The following is a 9,294-nucleotide window of genomic DNA, read 5'->3' on the forward strand; positions in this document are numbered from 1 at the left end:
ATTATATATGAACTTGACTTGAACTATTATATCTCTATAAACCTTAGTCTAAGAAAAGAAATAATTCAATGAAAATTATACAAAAGCTTGAAATTAAATCTGAATAGTACAATATTCAAATTTGATACTAAATGAAAATAGATAACCAGATCACGAGACTAAATTTTAACCTTCCTACAGGGCCAATTACGAACACCTTATACAATGCCAACACTTACCCTAATACAATGAATTCAAAATCACCGTTTCGTCTTACGTATCTTTTCGACACCCTGATTTGCTTTGGGGCACTGAGTCACTTAGGAGAGTACACACTAAAACGTACTGAACACTTTCAACAACAATACACTGGGTTGCGTGCGAGAGTGAGAGAAGGCGAGGGGAAGAAGGCTGTCTTCAGGCGGCAGTTCTATCTCTAACTCGATCTCTGTAACCTAACCTTGGTGTCACATTTTATATGAAATTTGGCTAATTCCAGAAGGTTCCAGGATTGAGGTCTGATAGCAGGGGCCCTGGGCGTAGTGTCAAAGTTGCCAAGTATTAGTCTTGCGAACACTACTCACACCACGCCAGATGGCTCTCATAGTCAGATACCTCCAGCCCCCCTTTGTCCCAGAAATAAAAGAAAAAGATAGCATCCTATCACCAGGCTCTTCGCGAAATTTCTAAAGCACAAGGTAGAGAAGTTTCCAAAGCATATGTTACGGAACATTCTTTCTCAAACATGACGCAATACATCATGAAATATAAAAGAACATTACCTAAGCCCGTTCATATCTCACAAGAATCCAACAACACTCTCAAATCGATTATGTAAGACTTCATGTCAAACATATGTGAAGTCATAAGTTAATTTTTAAAAATAACGTAAATTTACATATATTACCTTCAATAAAACGTATAATGAAATTAACGACGAAAGTTTTACATGATTTACATATAAATCTTAAATCTACACAAGAGGAGCTCATTTCACCAGCTGGGTAACATCTCTTCAATGCACAAATGAAACATAGATAAAACTATGATTAAACTATTGTATTTACTCCACAATAAGCCAGCTTCATAAGAATTTATATATACATATATATGTATATATATATATATATATATATATATATATATATATACAGTGGTACCTCTACATACGACTTCGGATGTAGAGAATGTTCGGAGGTAGAAACGAATTTTCCCATAAGAATACATTGAAATAGGATTAATCCGTGGTTGAGCCCAAAAACCTATGATAACTCCTTAATAAATTACTACACATAATTACACATGACAATATGCACTCTAAATTAGATAATAGACATGTAAAAAAGAATAATTATCAAGAAATAATAAATAAGAAACGGGTTTTTAGCGTCACTTTACCTTAGAAAGTCCAGCGCAGGTGTTGGTCTTGCTACGCAGAGAGGAGACGGACGGGCGGTGAGGAGGTATAGAGGTTGACTACGATAAACGTACACTACCGTAACTTATTCTAACTTACACTAAGTGAACTTTAACCTAACTTAGCTTATTTATTTTTTTTATTTTTATATTTTATATTTTTTTTTTTACATTTTCTTTTTTTTCTTTTTGATGATTAATTTTAATCACTTTCACTCTACACTTAAAATTGATTGATTTTTTTTCTCTTCAATCTTTGCCGTTTTCTTTGTTTCACTTTCTTTCGCTTCACTCTTTGCCGTTTTCTTTGAACCACTTCCTTCCTCTTCATCACGAGTTCGCTTCGTAGTTTTTTTAAAGAAGCTATCGATAGAAAGTTGCTTGGTACAGCTTTTCAGAATGTTTCGAAAATAAATTAGGGAAACATCATCAAACTGCGCAACTACACGACAAACCTGCAATTTCTTTGGATGGTATTTGTCGATGAAGTCGACCACGTCTTGATATTTTCCTAACACATCTTTTATTTGCGCCAAACCTAACACATGTTCTACCTCCTCGATCCCTTCCTTGTCATCACTCATGTGCTCAGGCATAGCATGGAGTTCCTTGAGCTCCTCTGTAGTAAGTTCATCGTGATGTTCTTTTGCAAGTTCCCTCACACGGATGCCACGCTCATGCTTTTCAATAATTCCTTGCTTTACTTCTAAAGAAAGCATTTCCTTATTCCTTTTCTCACCACTACCACTACCACTTGCGAAACTAAGCCTTTTAGGACCCATGATTTACATAAAATACCGTAAAAGGATGAGCGTAAAAAATCATGATTAAAACACAGTTGATAGCAGAACGCACAGGGCACAGCCACACGAAGCCGACGAGAACAGAGGAATGTCCCAAGCCACGCTAATTGAGGGTCCCTCCGAAGTAGAAATGCTGCCTTCTATCGGCGGAAATAAAAATACATCCGGCGCTATGAGTACCATCTACGTGCACGGGTATTGTTTACTTCGGGTGTCAAAAAAAAATTCGGGTGTAGAGTAGGAACGTGTTCGAATTGTACTTCGCGTGTCGAAAAATTCGGATACAACCGGTACGACGAAAATTGCTTACTTCGTGTGTCGAAATAAAATTCGGGTGTAGAGTCGAAAAATTGCTCAAATTTTACTTTGGATGTTGGAAAATTCGGATGTAGATACGTTCGTGTGTAGAGGTTCCACTGTATATATATATATATATATATATATATATATATATATATATATATATATGTATGTATGTATAATCAGCATCATCATCAGCTACTCTATGCCTATTGACACAAAAGACCTCGGTTAGATTTCGCCAGTCGTCTCTATCTTGAGCTTTTAAATCAATACTTCTACATTCATCACCTTCTACTTCACACTTTATAGTCCACAGCCATGTAAGCCTGGGTCTTCTAGTGCCATTTGGAGCCCAGTTGAAAGTTTGGTGAACTAATCGTCCTTAGGGAATGCGAAGAGCATGTCCAAACCATCTCCATCTACCCCCCACCATAATGTCTGTCATAGTTTCATTTCTAATCCTGTCCTGCTATTCAACTCCTGATAACCTTCTGAGGGCTTTGTTCTCAAATCTATTAAATCTATTGTCATACCATGACTCATGTCCATACAGTAACACCGATTTAACTAAACTGATGTAAAGCCTGACTTTTATATGTAGTCTCAGGCGATATGATTTCCAAATTTTACTTAACTTAGTTATTGTCTGATTTGTTTTTTCAATCTTTCATTAAACCAAATTCTAAAGCTCCTGTATTAGATATTATAGCTCCTAAATATCTAAATGATTCCATCTTATTAATCCTTTCTCCTTCCAATGACATTTCATCTTCCATTGCATATTCCGTTCTCATCATCTCTGTCTTTCTATTTAACTTGAGTCCATCCTCATGTGATATTTGATGCATTCTGGTAAGTAAGCTTGGCAAGTCCTGTAGTGTTCTACTAATACGGATAGCGTCATCAGCATACTCTAGGTCCGCTAATTCCCTGTCACCAATCCAGTCCAATCCTTCTCCACCATCCCCAATTCTTCTGTCTTACAAAATCCATAAGAAGGGTAAACAACATAGGTGACAACACATTCCTTTGGAGTACTCCACTGTTCACTGGAAATTCATTAGATAGGACTCCACTATCATTCACTGTGCACTTGCTATGCTCATGAATGGACTTAATTTAAATTTACATATTTAAGAGAAACTCCATAATAACGCAGCACTCTCCCCAAAATTGGCCAGTTCACACTATCAAAGGATTTTTCATAGTCCACAAAAGCCATGAGAAATGAATTTCTATATTCTACACATTGGTGTACCACATGTCTTAAGATGAAAATTTCGTCAGTGAAACTTCTACCTTTTCTAAACCTTGCTTGCTGACCTCTCAGCTTTTCATCAGTCTTTCTCTCTAGTCTCTTTAGAATGAGTATACAGTGGTAACATGTTCGCCTAGTATTCGCATGGCAACAGAGCGATCCCCACCGGGACCGTGAGTTTAAACTGTTTACCGGGGAGGTCACTACTGTGGTAGGGCACGGCAGTTTAGAGTTGGGCTTGCCCGGCTGACGTTCTGGTGAGTATCTATTCTGATGGAACTGGAACAGAAACCTGACACCTTTAACCTTTAACCTTTTAAGTGCGAAGCCTTTGTAATTATTGCAATCAGTCAGATCTCCTTTTTTTTGCCATTTTCACCAACACTCCGTTCTCCCATTCATCAGGTTTTCCCTTTCCACGCCATATTCTACAAAATAATCTTGTAAGTATTCTGGGAGTCACTTCATTTTCGGCCAACATCATTTTGCAGTTATTCCATCATATCCAGGGGCTTTCCATCTCTTTAGTTTTTTAATGACAGCTTCAAGGTCTTCATCAGCTTTAAGTATATATACATATACACACACACACAAACACACACACACACACACACACACACACACACACATATATATATATATATATATATATATATATATATATATATATATACACTGTACATATATGTATATATACATATATATGTACAGTACGAGTATATATATATATATATATATATATATATATATATATATATATATATATGTGTGTGTGTGTGTGTGTGTATGTATACATATATATACATATATATGTGTGTGTCCATATATAAATAGTATGTGTATTTGTGTGTGTGCACTTCCGTGCGCATTTATTCCGCTATTGGAAATACGTTCTCTATGCAGCAGTATTGAGGCAGGTCAGTTCTCGGAAGACTGACCGCCAAGGTATGCTGTTTGCCGTCAGCGTATTAGATTTCGTAACTACAGTATTATTATACTTATTATTAATACTTGCTAAACTACAACCCTAGTTTGAAAAGCAGGATGTTATAAGCCAACAGGGAAAATAGCCCAGTGAGGAAAGGAGAAAAGAAAAAAAATATTTTAAGAAGAGTAACAGCATCAAAATAAATATCTCCTATATAAACTATAAAAATTTATACAAAACAAGAGGAAGAAAAATTAGATAGAATAGTGCGCTCAAGTGTACCCTCAAACAAGAGAACTCTAACCCAAGATAGTGGAAGACCATGGTACAGAGGCTATGGCACTACCATTTTGGAGTGTTCTTCTCCTAGAAGAGCTGCTTACTGTAGCTAAGAAGTCTCTTCTACCCTTACCAAGAGGAAAGTGGCCACTGAACAAATACAATTCAGTAACTCCTTGAGTGAAGAAGAATTGTTTGGTAATCTGTGTTGTCAATAGTATGAGGACAGAGGAAAATATGTAAAGAATAGGCTAGACTATTCAGTGTGTGTGTGTGTGTTTGTGTGTGTATGGGTTAGGAAACAGGAAAATGAGCCGTAACCAGAGAGAAGAATCCAATGTAGTACTGTCTGGCCGGTCAAAAGACCCCATAACTCTCTAGCAGTAGTATCTCAACGGGTGGTTGGTGCCCTAGCCAACCTACCACCTACAAAACCCGAGTGAAACGACTCTGATGTGAGAATGGGAAGAGCTCTGTTAACACAAAAATGTGTATATATATATATATATATATATATATATATATATATATATATATAAACACACATACATGTATATACTGTATATATATATATATATATATATATATATATATGTATGTATATATATATATATATGTATGTATGTATATATATATATGAAATATGTATGTGTGTTTGTGTGTGTATCTATAGATAGATAGACAGATAGATATGTGTGTCTTTGTATGCAATGTGAAAATCTTTTTTCCTGCCATAAATTCGTGGTCTTTTTTTCAACATAATATGTCATCGGGACCCCTCCGACATTTACTGTATATGTTGGTCTGTAGAGTCACCTTCGCAGCTGACACACTTGTCTTGAAGTTGAAATTTAGTGGTAGACCTAAATCTTGATAATATCACAGCCGAAAATCTGATAGTTTTAAAAGTAATCTTACCGCTGATGATCCAGCAAATCAGGAAATGCTATCTACCGTTTCATGTGGCCTGCTTGAAAATTTACTTTTTCGTGGATTTTTATTGCAGAGGATCTACGCGTTCTAAAGACAGAGCTTGACGATACCCATGAGAACACAAATAAGGACCCAATCATTATTCCTATTTTAGGATTGCTTGAAATTCACAGCTAAAATAAAAATGTGGTGAGAAAAATTTCCTTTTTCTGTCAAAGGAAATGAACAGTTGAACATAAAAATTCCTGGCACACCAGTACCACGTTCTGTGGAAGTCATCCCTGTCACACCCTGACTGCACGGCAAGTAACCAGACAGACAAATAACTGTAGGGAGAGATAGCACCACTGATCCTCAGGGCTACACACAGGAACTCTCCGCTCAGTAATGGGGAGACAGCGTCGTGTCCAACTGTATCTTGTTATAACTCAGGAATGCGCAAAACTGTCTCTTTGGAATGACTCAAATACTTGCTGTGCCAGATCAAGACTAAGAAGTTTAATAGACTGAAAGTTCTTGTTCAACAAATTAATATGAGAGTTGGCAGTTAAGACTAGACTGGAAAGAAATTCTCGAAAAAAAAAGATAGAATGAATGAATTAGAAAATTGCTTCAGGATAGATTGATTACCGAAATTCCTAAAAGACTTTCTTAATATACCATTTTTTGTGCAGTTGACAAAGAAACAGACCGAATTTGTTTCTCAGAGGTGAATATGCAACCAAGAATCACTCCTAGAATTTTAAATTAGTTTTATATAGTTAAAAAACTTTATTAATTCAACCCTCTGGATGTTGAGAGTGATATACTTATAACCATACTTTGGGATTGTTAGAGTTCAATTTAATGCGCCCTAGTTAGCACCATACATTAATTTCAGATAGATCTCTACTAAGGGATTTAGCAACCATATATATACATTCAGGAGATGGAATTCATGCAAATAGTGTAGTATCATCTGCATATGCGACTAGCTTGTGTTCTCTGCCAAATCACATATCCTTAGAGCAAAGAACAAAGAGGTGATAGCAACAACAGCCGATGTATTTTCCTTCTACTTGCATCTGGTAAAATACCACACAGAATTACGTGCTTTTCCTTAACTACATAACATGATTTTTACTTTGAGGGAAATACCAAATTATCGAGCAAAATACGCTTATATGTAGTTTTGATTGACCTTACCAAGGCCTTTGACACAGTGGCCGTGAGCTCCTATGGAAGATGCTTGCAAAATATGATCTGCCTATCAAATTCCCTAAGATACTTCAGCTTTCATTCCAACATGGAAGCAAAAGACAGTATTGGCGGCTAGGAATCATCATAATTCTCTGTAGAAAAGGAAGTAATGTAGGATGATATTCTTGTCCCTCCCTTTTTCAGTCTGTTCATCTCAATAAAAAGGAAGTAATGTAGGATGATATTCTTGTCCCTCCCTTTTTCAGTCTGTTCATCTCAATAAAAAGGAAGTAATGTAGGATGATATTCTTGTCCCTCCCTTTTTCAGTCTGTTCATCTCAATAAACAATTAATTGCAATAAAAACTTATAGAAAAAGACGGGGTCCTAATAATTTATAATACCAAATGGATGGTAGCCTGTTCAACATCAGACAGCTACACACCCATACAAAAACATGAGCATAGCTGGTTGACTTGCAATATGCTGATTACACTCCTATTTTGGCCCACACACCAGAGTCAGCACAACACATTTTACAAACCCAATCTTCAATATATAGTGCCCTTAATTACAGATAGATACAAGAAAACCAGAAGTCGTAGTACAATAAACAAAACCAAATCAAAATATGCCTGTCTACCATATTGATAAGGCACAGCTGTAATTTCTGCCTTTTTCATATACCTTTATAGCAGCGCTGCACCCATTATTGAGATCGATGATGTGTTGGATAAAATAGACAAAGCTTCACATGCTTTTGGCAAGCAGAGGACCAGGGTTTTTCAAAACAGACGCCTGAGACTTACCACTAATTTCAGTTTGAAGAAAATTAGGGCCTTCGAAATATTGGATTCCACATACAGGTTCTGAAATTAAAGAGAAGTACAAGCATAGAAGCCATGCTCACCAAATGTCAACTACTTTGGCTTGGTCATGTAATCTGCAAGCCACACACAAGAACTGCTCCCAATACAAATTTCATAAGGACAACCAAAATTTGCCATTCGCTCTGTCTTTGTATCTCTTCTTAGGGCCGTAGAAAAAGATACAAAGACCTAGCCAAGTCAGCCTTAAAAGAACTTCAAATTTCCACCAGCTGACCTGGAAACCATTGTTAATGACCATATTGTCTGGAGAATGAGTGGTAGCAACGGGGTTACTGCTGAGGAGTAGCGTCAGGCATTGCATCTCAACTGTGAAAGGAAGCAGTAACACACCAGAATAGAGGTCCCCCGAACCCTAATTTGACATGTCCTACAATTGGCAAGGTATGCAAGTCAAAAAGCGGACTGGTAAGCCATATCATTGCACACAAACGGAGGGAGTATTCACACTACATTTAAAATCTATAGACGAACTTAGAATGTCGTCATCAATAACAATGGACTGCTATTAGTATAGATTTTATTAGATTTTTCTTAAGTACTCAAAGTCAAAGGGAAAATCTATGCTTTATTAAAAACTTTTAATCATGTCATAGTTAACGATCGAGATAAAATTATGCAAAAGAGAATGTTACTCGATGAAAAAATACCGTAGCAACACCACTGCAACTCGCAGCAAATTCGTCCTTTGGAATGTAAAGTAAAGGTTCTTTCATAGTCCAGCTGATATGACTGGAATGGAGTGGGAGGTTTATCAGAGCTTCTCGTATCGGTATTTTGCAAGACCTTTTCTCTTCTAACTTCAAAATCTAAAACTCCCGTTCCTTGTTAGTACTTTTGTCATCTCTATAGCTATTGTTTTGATTTCAAATTGGATGTAGATGGTCTGTATTTAAGAACTAAGAAAATGGAATTAATGAATCATACTCCAACTCCTTTTATTTGGTCAAAATGTTTATAATGCTTGGGAACATTTTGATTACCTTGTGAAAGTAATGAAAATGATACATAGTTTTGTTATTACAATGATATCAACATATAATCAATAAACAAATAGTATTTGCCAAGTGATAATGTTTCATCATCATCATATCCTCCTACGCCTATTAACACAAAGGGTTTCGATTTAATTTCGCTTTCAATTCAATACATCTCCATTCATCATCTCCTACTTCCCGCTTCATAGTCCTCAGCCATATAGGCCTGGGTCTTTCATCTCTTCTAGTGCCTTGTGGGGCCCAGTTAAACATTTAATCCAGTTAACTAGTTAATGTTTACTACGGTAAATTCCTAAGCAGATGCACTAAATAATAATTGGAAGATACTGGTT

The sequence above is a fragment of the Palaemon carinicauda genome, chromosome 22 (genome assembly GCF_036898095.1).
Source record: "Palaemon carinicauda isolate YSFRI2023 chromosome 22, ASM3689809v2, whole genome shotgun sequence".
NCBI classification, from domain to species: Eukaryota; Metazoa; Arthropoda; class Malacostraca; order Decapoda; family Palaemonidae; genus Palaemon; species Palaemon carinicauda.